The sequence below is a fragment of the Triturus cristatus genome, chromosome 8, assembly GCF_964204655.1.
Source record: "Triturus cristatus chromosome 8, aTriCri1.1, whole genome shotgun sequence".
Classification (NCBI taxonomy): Eukaryota; Metazoa; Chordata; class Amphibia; order Caudata; family Salamandridae; genus Triturus; species Triturus cristatus.
In genome coordinates, this window is record NC_140591.1 from 1,278,028,102 (window position 1) to 1,278,042,962 (window position 14,861).

Sequence of the window (14,861 nt, forward strand, 5' to 3'; positions counted from 1 at the left end):
GAACGCTTTCTATTTTACCTATAATTGTCAATAAACGCAAACAGTCTCTTGTAACAAATTTCAACAGGTTCTGGCTTCTGGTGTAGGAACTATTACTTTTTTCTCCTCGGGGCATAGTATATGCCTTCTGTTAATGTACTTCACAATTACCTAGCAAATTTAATTCATTCCAGGGTTTTTCTTTTTTCTTTTCAAGATTTTACTTGGATATCCCAGGGCTTACAAGGTAGCCCTAGAAAGACACGATTATCCTATTCACAAGGCACATTATGTCACATGAAACCAGGAGTCTCTTTCCTACATTAAATCAGAGCCCGACACCCCTTCCACGTTAAATCATGTTGGATTTTGTGGGCTCTTTCTGGATTATATGTCACTTTCTTTTTTGCAGCAGTGTAAATATTCGCAGTGCATCAGAAACTCCCTGTCAGAGCCAAGTGCCAGGATCTTTGTGACTCACCTATTTTAGGGATGGCTTGAAAGTATGCTTTAAGCATGCTGTTTTCTCTCGTTCTGTCCAGCGAGAATGTCACGAGCATCACATTGCTTGATGATGTAAGACGCATCATGGGAAGATTCCAAGACAACGGTGGTCCACACCACCTGAAAGGATTCAAGATCTACTCTCATTGAATTTATCAGAGATCACAAATGCACACTAATATACAAAAAGCCACCCACACACATGCGTAATACATTCAATATTAATCCAGTTGAGTACATTAAAAGATATTAAAAGATTTTAAATAGTCTGAAGAAGAAGGTTTAATATGCAATTGAGCCAATCACATAGGATTTTGAGCTAAAAAGTTAAGAGTATATTTATTTCCTTGTGGAGGTCAGTCAGTCATTCATTATTTACAGGGCAAAAAAGCAGCACCAGTAGTGTTTTATCTTTGTTTTAAGACATTTTCTATTCAATGTGCAGTGCTTATTTGCACTTCTTTTTCCTCATCAGACCTAGAGCTACAGAAAGAAAAATACAAAAGGAGGAGGAAGATAAAGACGGAAAAACAATGACAAAGGGAGAAAAGAAGGTTGAAAGGGAACCAGCAAGAGTGAAATAAAGGGGCAGTGAGTGACTGGTGGTGGAAGGAAAAAGGCATGAGGCGGAATCAAGACTATGTAGCTTTGATATTTGACAATCCTGACGGTCGTCAGGACCGGAGCTTATTTTTTTTTACATCTGAATCTCTGTAAACAATCCTGATACATTTTCACCTCAAACGTTCGCATTAATGATACAACAAGATTTTACTACATTGTATTGATTACCTAAAACCATCCCAAAACATCCTAAGAAAGAAAATTGTATATAATTCCAAGATTTTCGTTTCAATACACCAATATTAATATCTCCAAATAATTTCATTTCACAGAAATATTAATCCTTCTGTACTTTTTAATTTAAGAGATAGCATAACAAACGGATGACTGTTAGGATGTTGTTCCTAAATATTAACTGTTCAGCAAATATGAAAATTACGAAAAACGTTAATCAAACCTGAATCATATCAATCTATGTCAGACCCCCATAATATTGCAGCATGGATCAGGGAATTTTGCTGCACAATGAAAGGACATTTTAGCAGCATACTATTGCAAATTTTAAAACTGAAAAAACATATCCCAAAATGTAGCATTTATGTAGCCCAGAATGCCACATGCTTTTGCCTTGAAAAGCTAGGACCAAGATTATGTGTGAAAAGGGCTTGGGTGACTTGGAAACTGGGTTGTGTATCCACGTTTAAAAGACGTGTGCTCTAAGCTTTAAATAGCATTTTCAAAGGTATTACAAACAAAAAAAAAAAAGTCACATGCTCTGCATCGATTCAATTAAGTTTCATTCCACCCAGAAAAGTGATGGTCCACTTCACACATTGGCACTTTCTCCAACATTCAATTGCATAAGAATTGATGACTTGATTAAAAAAGAAAAATAGGGTGTAATTTTCATTATCTGCGTACACAATAAGGTACACAGATAAAGAATGCAAGTCCAACCGATGTTTGGGTTTTTCCTTCACAGTATTTCCCAGCGTGTCGCTGAGACAGACTGCCTAGATATGTTTAAGGTGGCCTTCTCGTTGGCATTCTTCAGAGCGTACAGAGTCTGTAAATTGGTGACCTTCGCTAAAGGGGATCCCGACTGTTCAACCTTATGTTTACAGGATGTGCACATAAGGGACAGACATTTGCCATTGCTCTAAAACAGACCAGGAAGTAAAATGCAATATTGCGCGCATTGACTGCATGACACCAGTGGAGGTATGCCCCATTTGCCTGATGCAAGCTTATCTTCAAGTAAGGCCTACAGGGGCCTCAAGCTCTTCATACACCATGATGGAACCTTCATTAGCAGGCTCTAGTTCACAGCAGGTATCCGGATAACCCTGAGGCAGGAGCGCTTCAGAACACACTCATTTCACATAGGGGCAGTCGCAATGGCAGCAGTCTACGGTTGCTGGAAAAATTGAAACCTGGGCAGATGGAAATTGCATGCATTAAGTTAAGAGCATGCATCAGACCCAGCAGTGTCTAAGGCACATGACTTCTCCCCTGCAGGAGCAGCTGTAAGGAAGAGGATGGTTTGGCTGCGTAAGCAGTATGGTGGGGTTTGGCTATGCAACACCAGAGTGGTATGAATGGGTAAGCCCGGCATGCAATGGACCCAGCTGTTACAGGCAATAAAGTGCTGCAGTTGCACAGGACACTGGATTCTAACTTTATACACCTCAGGGGAATGACCTAGTGGAATTTGGCTGGCATAAACTTCTTAAAATCATGAAAGTCGACCTGGTGAGCATGGCCAGGCTACTTCACCCGGCTGATGTCTTGTAGTCAGAGATCATAGTGTTATACGAATGGAAGGGGGCGTAAATCACAGCACAGTAGAGCAGTCCAGGAGGAAACTCCATGAGTAAATTCCACAAAGGGGATGGGCTGGGAATTCCTCAGGCACAGTCATATCAACATCAAGATGCCAGGCAACTATGCAGTGGACAAGTCCAACTTCAAGGGTGAGGATGAACATGTTCATTTTGAGCATCACTGGTGCGCTAGAGCTGTTTGGTTTCTCTTAGTGAAGGGCTCTCAGAGCAGGCAGAGGAAGCTGACGGTGGTCATGTAACGGCCACCAATGTAGGGGAGATAGCACCTTTAACAGACAGTGGAAGCTGGGTAAAATAGACAGAAAGCCGTCCAAAAAGCGGGGCGGGAAAGGTTTCTTTGAATGCCTTATGGCAGGGACACTGGAGGCCAAAAGAAGGGCCAATATAAGGGGTTAGCCTCAGAGCGAACATGGCACTTGCAGCCGAGGCACGGACAGAGAGGGCTGACAATGCCACACATCGGTAGCAAAGGAAGCCTAGAAGCTGCAACACCTAATTCGTTTGGAGTGGGCCTTCATCGGAAGGTGCTGTCAGGAAAGATTTATGGTGAGTGGACATCCAGCAATTACTTGGCAACCTGTTACTGTTTCCTTAACGTTGATGCATGTGAAACAATGATTTATGATTGTCTGATGATTTATGACATGCAATTATATACATAAAAGGGGCATAATAATGATAAAAAATATTGTGATGATTTATATCCTCCTGTGTGATGCAACGAATAGCTAATTAACTGAGTCCGTTTACACACCACCTGCCCATCTGTGGTCTTTGTCAGCTGGCAGAAGGCAACGTGAAGGGGTGGGTGGTTGAAATGGAGCAAGAACCAGGATCACCTACCTGGGTTGGGGTAAGCTTTGACTGCGGAGCCCATTATTGCAGGAGGACAAACCACAGATGCATTATCTGTGGGGGGTAAGGACACTGCTGACAAACCTACTGCACTGCTAGGAACATGGACCCAGCACAACCCGACCGCAGGAAACACACCCAAACCTAAGACCCTGCAATGCATCCTCCTCAACATCCGATCCCTCCACAAGCATGCCACAGAAACCTGGGACCTCCTTGACAGCACCAACCCGGACGTAGCATTCTTCACCGAAACCTGGACCAACACCACCTCAGGACCTGACATCGCCATCACCATTCCCTAAGGAAACAAGAGCTTCAGGAAGGACTGCCACATCTGCAGGGGAGGAGGAATGGCCATCGTCCACAAATCCACTATCCGCCTGAGCACACTCCCCGATGAGCCCTCAAACATGATGGAACACCTACACTTCAAGATACTAACTAGCCCTACCACCATCCTCCAAGGAACCCTCATCTACCGAACCCCTGGATCCCACAGACCGTTCGCCAACTCCCCACATGCCATCGCATCCACCAACTACACCCTCCTGGGAGACCTCAACTTCCACCTCAACAACCAACTGGACCCCAACACCACATCCCTCCTGGACCACCTCCACAACATTGGACTCTGACAAATTGTGACCGGACCCACGCTCTCAGCAGGACATACCCTCGACCCCCTCTTCACAACAGGAAACTCCATCACCTTCAGCCACACCACCGAACTCCATGGACTGACCACTGATGCGTCCACTTCACCTTCAGAACACCCATCATCCACAGACACCAGCACCTGCTCCCACGAAGAAACTGGACCAGAATCACAGACGATCAGCTCACCTCTTCACTCAGCAACTCCATCCCAACCATCGCGGAACACGACGACCCCAACACCGGAGCCCAAACCCTGCACAGATGGATATCCGACAGGAACTACACCATAGCCCCCCTCAAGAAACAAGAAAAACAACAACACCCACGCCAAGAAAGCCAGATGGTTTACCCCCGAACTTCGAGAGTCCGGATGCACTTGCCACCGCCTCGAAAAGGTCTGGAGGAACACCAAATCCACAGAAGCATGCAACAACTTCACCACCAACTCATCAGAAAAACAAAGAAAAAAGTGATTGAAGACAGAATCTCCACACACGCACACAACAGCAAAGAACCCTTCAACATCATCAAGGAGTTCGCCCAACCCACCAGCGAGTCGACTGGCATCCCTCCCCCACAAGACCTCTGTGACAAACTCAGCAGCTTCTTTCACCACAAAATCAAGACCATCTACGACAACTTCAACGAAGACTACCAACAGACTGAACCCCCACCAACCACCCCGACACCCTGAAGCCAGCGATTGACAACTGGACAGCCCTCACCACCGAAGACACACTAAAGATGATGAAGTCAATCCACTCCGGGACCCCCACGGACCCCTGCCCCCACCACATCTTCAACAGAGCCGCCGACACTATCGCACCCATGCTCCGCCACCCCATCAACTGCTCCCTGGCGACCGCCTTGTTTCCCAACAACTGGAAACATGCCGAGATCAACCCCCTCCTGAAGAAACCCTGGGCGGACCCCACCGACCTCAAAAACTACAGACCCATCTCCCTGCTCCCGTTCCCAGCGAAAGTCATCGAGAAAGCCATCAACTCGCCACATTCATCAAAGAGCACAACATCCTCAACTCCTTTCAATCTGGCTTCAGAAAAAAACACAGTACGGAAACCGCCCTCCTCGCCGCAACAGACGAGATCCGCACCCTACTGGACAAAGGAGATAGAGTAGCCCCCATCCTCCTCAGCGGCGTTCGGCACAGTCTCTCACCACACCCAAATATGCAGACTCCACGATGCAGGGATCTAGGACAAGGCCCTCGACTGGATCCGCTCCTTCCTCTCCGGCAGAATGCAGCGGATCAGACTCCCCCTTTCCTCTCGGACCCTACAACAACCACCTGCGGAGTCCCCCAGGGGTCCTCCCTCAGCCCTACGCTCTTCAACGTCTACATGGCTCCGCTCGCCCCCATCGTCAGAACCTACTGACTAAACATTGTGTCATACGCAGATGACACCCAACCCATCCTCTCCCTATCCAACTAACCCAACACCACCAGACACAACTTTCGAGAAGGCATGGAAGCCGTCGCCAAATGGATGAAAAACAGCTGCCTACAACTAAACACCAACAAAACAGAAGTACTCATCATGTGCCCAAACCCCGACACCTGGAACGACACCTGGTGACCCCCAACCCTCAGAAGCCCGCCTACCCCCACGAACCATGCACGCAACCTGGGAATCATACTGGACTCCGAGATCAAAATGGACTGCCAGATCAACTCCGTCTCATCCTCCTGCTTCCACAGCCTCGGTCTCCTACGTAAGACCTTCAAATGGATCCCCCTCGAACACAGAAAGACCGTCACTCACACCCTGGTCACCAGCAGACTCGACTACGGCAATGCACTCTATGACGTAATAAATAAAAACCTCACCCGCAACCTACAAAACATCCAGAACACCGCCGCAAGACTGGTCCTCAACCTGCCAAGACACTGCCACATCTACCAGCACCTGTGCACACTCCACTGGCTCCCTATTGAGGCTAGAGTAACCTTCAAAATGCTCACCCACGCACACAAGGCCCTCCACGACACTGGACCAGCATACCTGAACAGCCGACTCCAATTCCACGCACCCCAAAGGACCCTACGATAAGCCCAGCTCTCCTACGCCGTGGTCCCCCACACCAGAAAAACCAGATCGGGAGGCCGCTCCTGCTCCTTCCTTGCGGCCAAAGCCTGGTACGCTCTTCTGCTCCACCTCAGACAGACAACATCTCTTCCCATCTTCGCTAGAAACCTCAAAACCTGTCTCTTTGACAGACCCCCCCTTGATGGACTGGAACCTGCACCCCCCACCCCCAGTGCCTTGAGACCCTTACGGAAGAGTAGTTGCGCTTAACAAACGCTTGATTTATTGATTATTTGGAAGCAAGATGAGATCACATAAACAACATCCACCAGCAAATTGTAAACTGCCACAAAACAATGGTCTAACATGAACAACTATCCCACCCCTCACCTGATGTTACCCAGCTCGCAAGCTCAAATGCCCCTTGCCCCTCTTAGCATCACATTTCAGCTGCATGTACACAGTTAACTTTCTGGGCTTGCTGACCCTCACTGCCCAAATTCCTCACTGCATGCCTTACTTGACTCCAACCGGATTCTATTTCACATTTAATACACTCTCCATCACCTACGTTCTCCATTTAACTTTCTCTGCTACCCCTTGCCTTAACCTGAGCTCTCTTTATCCAGCACCAGTAACGTCCCTCCCATCATGAGGTATTCTGAATGGCACTGAAATGGAAAACAGGCTTAAGCGGCACAGGGTTCTGGGTGACTGAGAAATTTGGTGGTGGGAGACAAGACGAGTAAAGGTTTATGGCTAATAGGAGTACATAAGGTTGGGGAAAATGGGGAGCAGGAGAGTATACTGGCCTGAGACTGGAGAGAAAGATAATGCCACACCTGGTCTGACTAAACTCCCTACTTTTCACCACGATTCATGCAACTCTCTCCTCATCTCTTGACTTGTCCTGTTCATAATCCTCAAACAAGTCATCCACATACTCATATTTTGTTCCAATCCCAGCTACACTTGAGCTCCTAGACCATCTGGATCCATTATCTACAGCCTCTTGCCTCTGTGTTGCCTAGCCCACTGACTGTTGTTTCTTCTCTCTTTTTGGCACTTCTGTGCCCTGCAGTGGGCTGTAGCTTGCCATATTTCTCTCATTCGTCCCCAGCTTCTCATCTTCAGAATCCTCATTTCCCTTCAGTTTTCACCTCTGCACTACCACCACTTTCAATATTACTGTCCTGCCCACTTAAGTGGCCCTCTTGCAAAATCCATAATTCTCCTATTCACATTCCTCTTGGATTTCCCATCAGAAAAGCTCCTCGTTCTATTGATCCAGCTTCATCACTGGCTCACTTATTATTCAACTGTGTGTGGTTTCTCTTCCTGACAGTCGGGAATCCCTCTCATGCAGGCTCTGTTTTGACTTCTGTTTATTCTGCCTATATGGTTCCTTCAGTAAGAGGAAGAATGCAACCTTTGGTTATCGCTCAATTTGCGCTCTTGTGGAGCTTTCTTGTAGCAAGATGAGATAGCGCTCACTCTGCCTGACCAGGGTGTGCCACACTCAACATTTCTGACCTGCATCGCTCTTCTTTGTTCCAACTTTCCTCCTTGAGTGAAAATATATATGAGATTGTGTTTGTCGCCATAAGTGAACAGACACTGGATTTAGGCCCATACGATTGCCTGTGTATTATCCATACCATCACAAAAACTTCCCACTGAAAATTATGTTTTCAAAAGTAAACATCTTGTTAACTTGGCTAGGATGTTTATCCCAACCATATTTTCTTGATATTCTGTTAACCTTCATTCATCAGTAACACCTAATATCCAAACAATATACATTTCTTGCAGTCACAAAAACTAAAACAATATATAAAACAATAAGAAAAATGGGAAGAAATGAAATCATGCAAGCTCCATTTACTCTCCCAAGAGAATCAGTCTTAAAAAACTGCATTTGAATCCCAAGTCACTCCTGCCCTAGCACAAGCTTGACTCCAAATATTCAAGAGAAAATGGTGGACTCTTTCAAGACTTCACAAAATAGGCCTGCCCAAATTAGAAAGTATTTGAAAAACTAGTATGCAGTTCCTAAGTGTGGGGGAGAGTGTTCAGGTCTGTTAAGAAGTACCCTCACTCACCCCGGAGAATGTCATGCTTCATCATTGGGCCTGCTCCTCGTCGAGACGGCGCTGCAATACCCGACGGGCACCCGCGAAGGGGCTCTTTAGTGGAGATCTTTTGTAGATGAAGCTGTATGGTGCATGTGGGTGTGTGGACTTGGTAGTGCGGTGAGTGTGCAGTATTGTTTAAAATAGGTCTAGGGCAGCATTTTATATTAATTTCATTCCTAGGTGGGGCACTAGCCTAACTAAAAGCATGTAGCCATGACTGGATATAATGGTCCTACAGGGCCTGTGTGGTGCGTGAGGTTGACATGTTTCATGCCAAAGGTAGCTCCTAGCGGGTCTAGTGGCAATTCCTCAGGACCGTGTTTGAGTCAGAGAAAATAATCTCAACTCTAGCATTATCGCAATGCTGGTTCATGGATTGGCGTGATGTAGTAGTAACCAGCCTTGCAGTTGAGAACCAGGTCCAAATTGGCCAAGTGATCTGAGACCTGAAAGATAGTGAAAAAAACAAGAGTAGATCAGGGTTAGGGGGTTGCGGCAGCATCATCGCGGTGTTTTGTTCATAGGGGGAGCCCTTAACAACCTTCTGTGCCCATGACGAGCTGGACTCGTCATGGGCCGCGGTTGCGCTGTGCCCATGACGAGTCCAGCTCGTCATGAACCCCGCCCGCTAATGCAACGCCCGGCACAGGGCGGGGAAAGGACGTGGCACACAAGGGGTTAAGGGTGTAGCCATGGTGAAAGGGCTAATTAGAAAGTACAAACATTCCCCTCATAGATTCACTCCTAGCCATAAGTCCTAACACCAGCCTATCTAATTGGAAAATGCTAGCGCAGAATGTCCTTAGACTACAAGTTAAGAAGCTTTGAGAACTGTTATGGGGTGGATGTTTTAAAGTGGTTTAAAACAATAGTAAGATCGGCTTATTGGACTTGCTCTAAGAATGCTTACGTGGAGGCTTTGGTACAAAATGTGGAATAGTGTTATATTAAAAAGGCAGTAGCGGTCAGTGGCAAAATGCGATGCAGCGTGCGCAACGAAATTCGTTTTTATTTATTTAAATCTGTACTTACCTCCGTTCATCCATATTCCGGTGTTTACATTTCCCCACCCTGCCCCTCACCCGCCCCGCCTCACTGCCACACCGAATTCCCTCCACGGACAGCTACTGTAAAAAGGTGAGAGTTGAAGGGACATGTGCAAGCTAAGATCAAAGATTGAAGAGGAGAAAGAAGATCTGAAGTATTGAGTCATTGATGGGGATGACCGTAGAAAACCTGCTGATATCACATATAATTTCCTAATTTGACTACTGATAATTTGAAACACAAGTGTGCCTGCTTGACTACCTCTAAAACAGAATCCACATGCCTTGTGAAGGATCTACCTTCTACCAACATTTGGGATGTATTATATTCAGAATGTAGTGTTGTTGATAGTGATTAACAGGTCCCTTTAAAGGCATCTTAAAATGATGTAGGTGTGAATAATTGTAGAATATAAGGCAATAGTATAATTGGAAGGCAGTTGGGACAAGACACTCCCATGATTGGTTATCATCACCGTATGCTACATCCAAACTTTCAATTCTCTACAAAAGAAGTCTGCATCTTGTATTACTGTTGACAAGTGAAAGCTACAGAGGATAGGTGACATCTAACTTCTGCTAATTACTCTGGCCATCCCCATGTAAGGTAACGGGTAAAGAAAAAAACTGATAGTTTTTGATTTAAAGATGCTGTGAATTTGCTGTACAAGCAATAGTGTGTGGAGATTTTAGGACACATAGACTCAGCATACAATTAGTTTGAGGCGCATGAGGTTTAGTTGAGATTAATCAAATTCAGTAATTATGCTCACACACCCACGAAGCAAAGCAATTGAGTGTCTCATTAGTATCTGAGGAGAGCACGCAGCCTGTCACAGTGCAAGAGCATGCATGTTCCAGAGATTAATCTGTGCCGTATCACCACGTGATCATGGGAACAAATTGAGCACATGAAAATGAGCACTCAAGCGTCTTGCCTACTACTGAGGAGATCACCCAGCCAGTTCATCCATCACATGAAGCCTACTGCACAACTGCTGCTCTGCTATGGGAGAGCATTACCTTAGTATGCAGCTCTGGCACAAAGTGTAGAAACTGAAGAGTGGTCCCTGGTCATGTTGCTCCAATGCTCCCTCGAAACACAGATGCACATGAAGCACAGAGTGTTTGAATGATGTCACTTCCTGCCAAGCTCAATCTAATTGTGAATAAAAATAGAAAAAAGACTATTGGACCGATATACTTTGTACAAGGGAGCATATTTAATGAACAAAAGTAGTGATTTATATTTGTGTGACATGAATAATTTTAATGTGGATAAATAATAGGACAAAAAACGTTTTAAAGCACTGCGTGAAAACAAGAAGTAAAACTAGAAAATTGCTTGGTGTCTGAGACAATCGTGATTATTTTATTTATTTTAGTTACTTAAGTTGAGCCAATACTGGGCAATGATATCTACTTTAGTTATCTATTGTATGAGTGTTGGACAGCAGTGTAAAAGGTTTAAGGTTATAGTTTGTCGTGCTTGTAAGGATCAGGGAGTCTGAATCTAATGTATTGATCTAGGAACTTCTTTGTAGACCCCTACATCAAAAGAAGCAGCATCATAACAAAATCAATGGAAGCCCCTCATACAGTTTCCCAAAGCCCTGGTGTGGGAATATTGGAGGCAGGCTTTTGAGACATACTGAGACACAGTGGATGGTGATGTCTTAGTTGCTAAGAGGAAGGTGGGAATGTTGAAGAATAACCTCGGTAGAAGGATTTTGAAAACACTGCCTGTACCTGTTAGAAAAAGCAGTAAGAATGGTAATGCGTCTGACACTGAAGATTCTAACGAGTACAAGGGGTTGTGAGAGCAGAAAAGGAGAATTTTGCAAAGAAACGAAACACTGTCATAGAGAGACTATATTTTATTCTTATGGAGTATGTTTATGTTCTGTCGCTCCAAGTACACCAAAATATGAGTCACTCGTTACGGGCGGGTGCCGAGTGCGGTGGTGTACCGCACACAATATAAGCTCCACAGATTCCTCCGTTTTCTAGAAGGAAAAAGCGGCACTCACGGGGCTTTGTTTCAGCAGGGTTTAATGGTTTAAACCGAATACAAACGCGTTTCAGAATAGATCCTTCTTCAGTGTTTGTCTAACGCGCTGTGAGGCGCCATTAAAAAGGGTTACATCGATTAGCCTAGACATAAACAGGGGACTAGCGCATTTCCATCATGTGCGCCATCTTAGAGTGGTCAATTATGCATGGTTCTTAAAATACAGTTGATTAAAAACAACATATTAAGCATTTCACAAGAAAATTCATCAGCATGTTTGATTCTATAATCATAACCTTGCTATGACCCATCAATTCATTACGATTTTACCGTGTATCGGTCAATTGTACCAAATGAATTGTGCTACATGCGTCCCTCGTTTATCATTATTTAGCCGTGTATCGGCAAATGCTTTCGATGCCCCAGGTTCTTCACCAGTCAACATATCAACGATCAATGATCACATTAAATTACATAACAATTAGTTACCCAGATGAACTGTCAATTCTTCCCCACCATTTAACCCATTCGGGGACTTGGATTGGAGATCTATAATATATCGTGATTCAAGTCTTCGCAACTTCAGAACTCTGTCTCCTCCCCTTACATCAAATGGAATACAGTCTATGCTGAAGTACTGTAACAGGTCCCTGTTACTATTGTGCTTAAGGGCAAAATGACGTGCCACGGGGTAGTTAAAATCTTTTTTTGCAATTGCACGCATGTGCTCCAATATTCTAAGTTTAACACAATGTATCGTGCTCCCTATGTATCTCAACCCACAGGGGCATTTCAGACAATAGACCGCATGGGTGGTATTACAGGTCATGAATTTCTTGATTTTTTTAGGTGCTTTCAGGCCTTTGATCTCATACGTCAACACCCTTCTGCTGTGCGCACAGGCCTTACATCTTCCGCAAGGGAAGAAACCCTTCATTTCATTTATGGTTCCCTGTTTAGATGGTATAACATCTAGATGGCTATGCACCAAGCTGTCTTTGAGGGATCGAGCCTTTTTGAAAGTGATTAGTGGTCCTGCTGGAATATCTGTGCCAATAATGGCATCAGTTTTTAATATGTGCCAGTTTTTCTTCATTATTCGTCTTAGACTGTCGGCATCTTCCGAGAAGGTAGTTATCATACGGAATTTGCCAATTTGATCATCGCGGACCTTTTGCTGAAATAAGTCCTTTCTAGGTATTCTTTCTACCTTTTTAAGTGTGTTTTCAAGGAGGCCTGAAGTATAGCCTCTTTCTATAAATCTATTTATACTTGCTCTGGCTGCCAGTTTAAAATCGCTTTCTTCAGAGCAGTTCCTTTTCAGTCTAAGAAATTCCCCATACGGAATGCTGTTTTTCAATTTTTGGGGATGACTACTGGCAGCATGTAGCGTGCTATTTCCAGCAGTTGGCTTTCTATATAAGGCTGTTGTGATCTTCCCCTCCTGTATCTCGACTCTCAGGTCAAGATAGTTTACTGCCACCAAACTTATCTCGCCTGAGAATCGTAGATTGATCTCATTCTTATTTAGATGTTCAATATATCTTTCTGCCTGATTCACCGTGCCATTCCATACCAGGAAAAGGTCGTCTATGTACCTGTACCACGATATGACTTTATTGGTCCAATCTGTATTTGCTTCAGACTATGCCACCTGCTCCTCCCACCAGCCCACGAACAAGTTCGCGTAGCTGGGGGCGAAGCAGGTGCCCATCGCGGTACCCGAGATTTGTCTAAAGAGGTCCCCCTGGAAGATAAAGATGTTATTATACAGACAGAATCCGATAAATTCCAACAACATCTCGTTGTGAGTACTGAATTTCAAGGATCGTTTCTGGAGAAAATATCTCACTGCGTTTATACCTTGTGTATGGTTAATACAAGTGTATAAACTCGTGATGTCTAGAACAATTAGGCAATAAGATGGTTGCCAAGTGAGTTTCTCAATCTGTTTTATGAAGTCGGTAGAGTCTTTAATGTAGGATTTTAGTCCCAGTACGGCTTCAAAAAGGAAATGATCCAAGAATCTGGAGAGATTCTCTGTCAAGCTTCCTATGGAGGAAACTATCGGTCTACCCGGTGGTTGATTTCTATTTTTATGCACCTTGGGTAGGTGATAAAACGTGGGTAAGACGGGGTTGTTAGTTCTTATGTTCTCTGCACATTGGCTGTGATGTGCAAATGTTACGACTTGCATGAGAAGATCAGAAGGGAATCAGCAGATTAAAAAGAATGAATAACATGAAAATGTAGAAAAATTGCTTAGTTTGCAAGAACCTTCTATAGAAAAGACAATTAATGCTACAACATGAATGGTAATACAGCTTGATATTTGGCAGATTAAACTTCAAAACAGCTTGAGGAGAAAGAACACTAAGTGCCTGATTTAGATTTCGGCAGATTGGTTCCATCACAACTGTGACGTATATCCCATCAGACAAAATAAAATTCCCATAGGATACAATCGGATTTATATTTCAGCAGACAGGATATTCATCACCGATGTGACAGAGTAACCCGCCCGCTGAAATCTAAATCAAGCTCTAAGTATGTCATTGAGAATGTCGATGTTGTACAATAGACAGGCAAGGGCAAAGTGAATGAAAGTAAGAAGGAAAAAGTGTAATTCAGTCCTGATAAATGGCAGTGTTATAAGTGTAGAAGCTCAAAACAGTTAGTTATGTTAAGTGGCTGTCCAACTACAAAAACTAGGTTTAACAGGTGCAAGAAAATGGGACATATATCAAGTGTTTGTTAGGGTGCTTCAAGTGATGCTCGAAGGTTTGTCAACACGGTGTAAGCCAGAACCGTCAGTGAAAAGAGGAACGATGATGATGATGTGCAAATGTAAATAGTATATTATACAGATGAATGTGAAGTAGGTGTGTATAGTGTTGTGGGACCCTAGAGTGCTTCTAGTGTTCCACAAACATACAAGGTGTATAGATAAAAATGTGGGAAAATGTATATATGCCTTATACCTTAATACATAGAGATAAATGAACCAAACTGAGGAAGGTGAACTTTCTAAGTGCTGTTATCAATTCTGAGTGGTATTGTGATGGAAAATTACTCAGTGTGAGATATTTTGAGATGGAGTTATTGTACAAACATTGATGTACAACAAGTAAGGACTATGTTGTTGAAGAGGGCAAGTAAATGGAGCAGCAGCATTTATGGATTGCCCTCAACCCTAATCACCTAGAAGAGGTGTT

At 44.2% G+C, this 14,861-nt stretch overlaps 1 pseudogene across 1 annotated transcript in view; it reads right to left on the reverse strand.

Annotated features, from left to right (window-relative positions):
- LOC146805717 (suppressor of tumorigenicity 14 protein homolog) overlaps positions 1 to 14,861 on the reverse strand; it is a 402,115-nt pseudogene that overhangs the window by 219,008 nt on the left and 168,246 nt on the right. The window contains exon 8 of the transcript XR_014967890.1: positions 461 to 603. The product of XR_014967890.1 is annotated as a suppressor of tumorigenicity 14 protein homolog (transcript). The remainder of the gene's footprint in view (positions 1 to 460; positions 604 to 14,861) is intronic.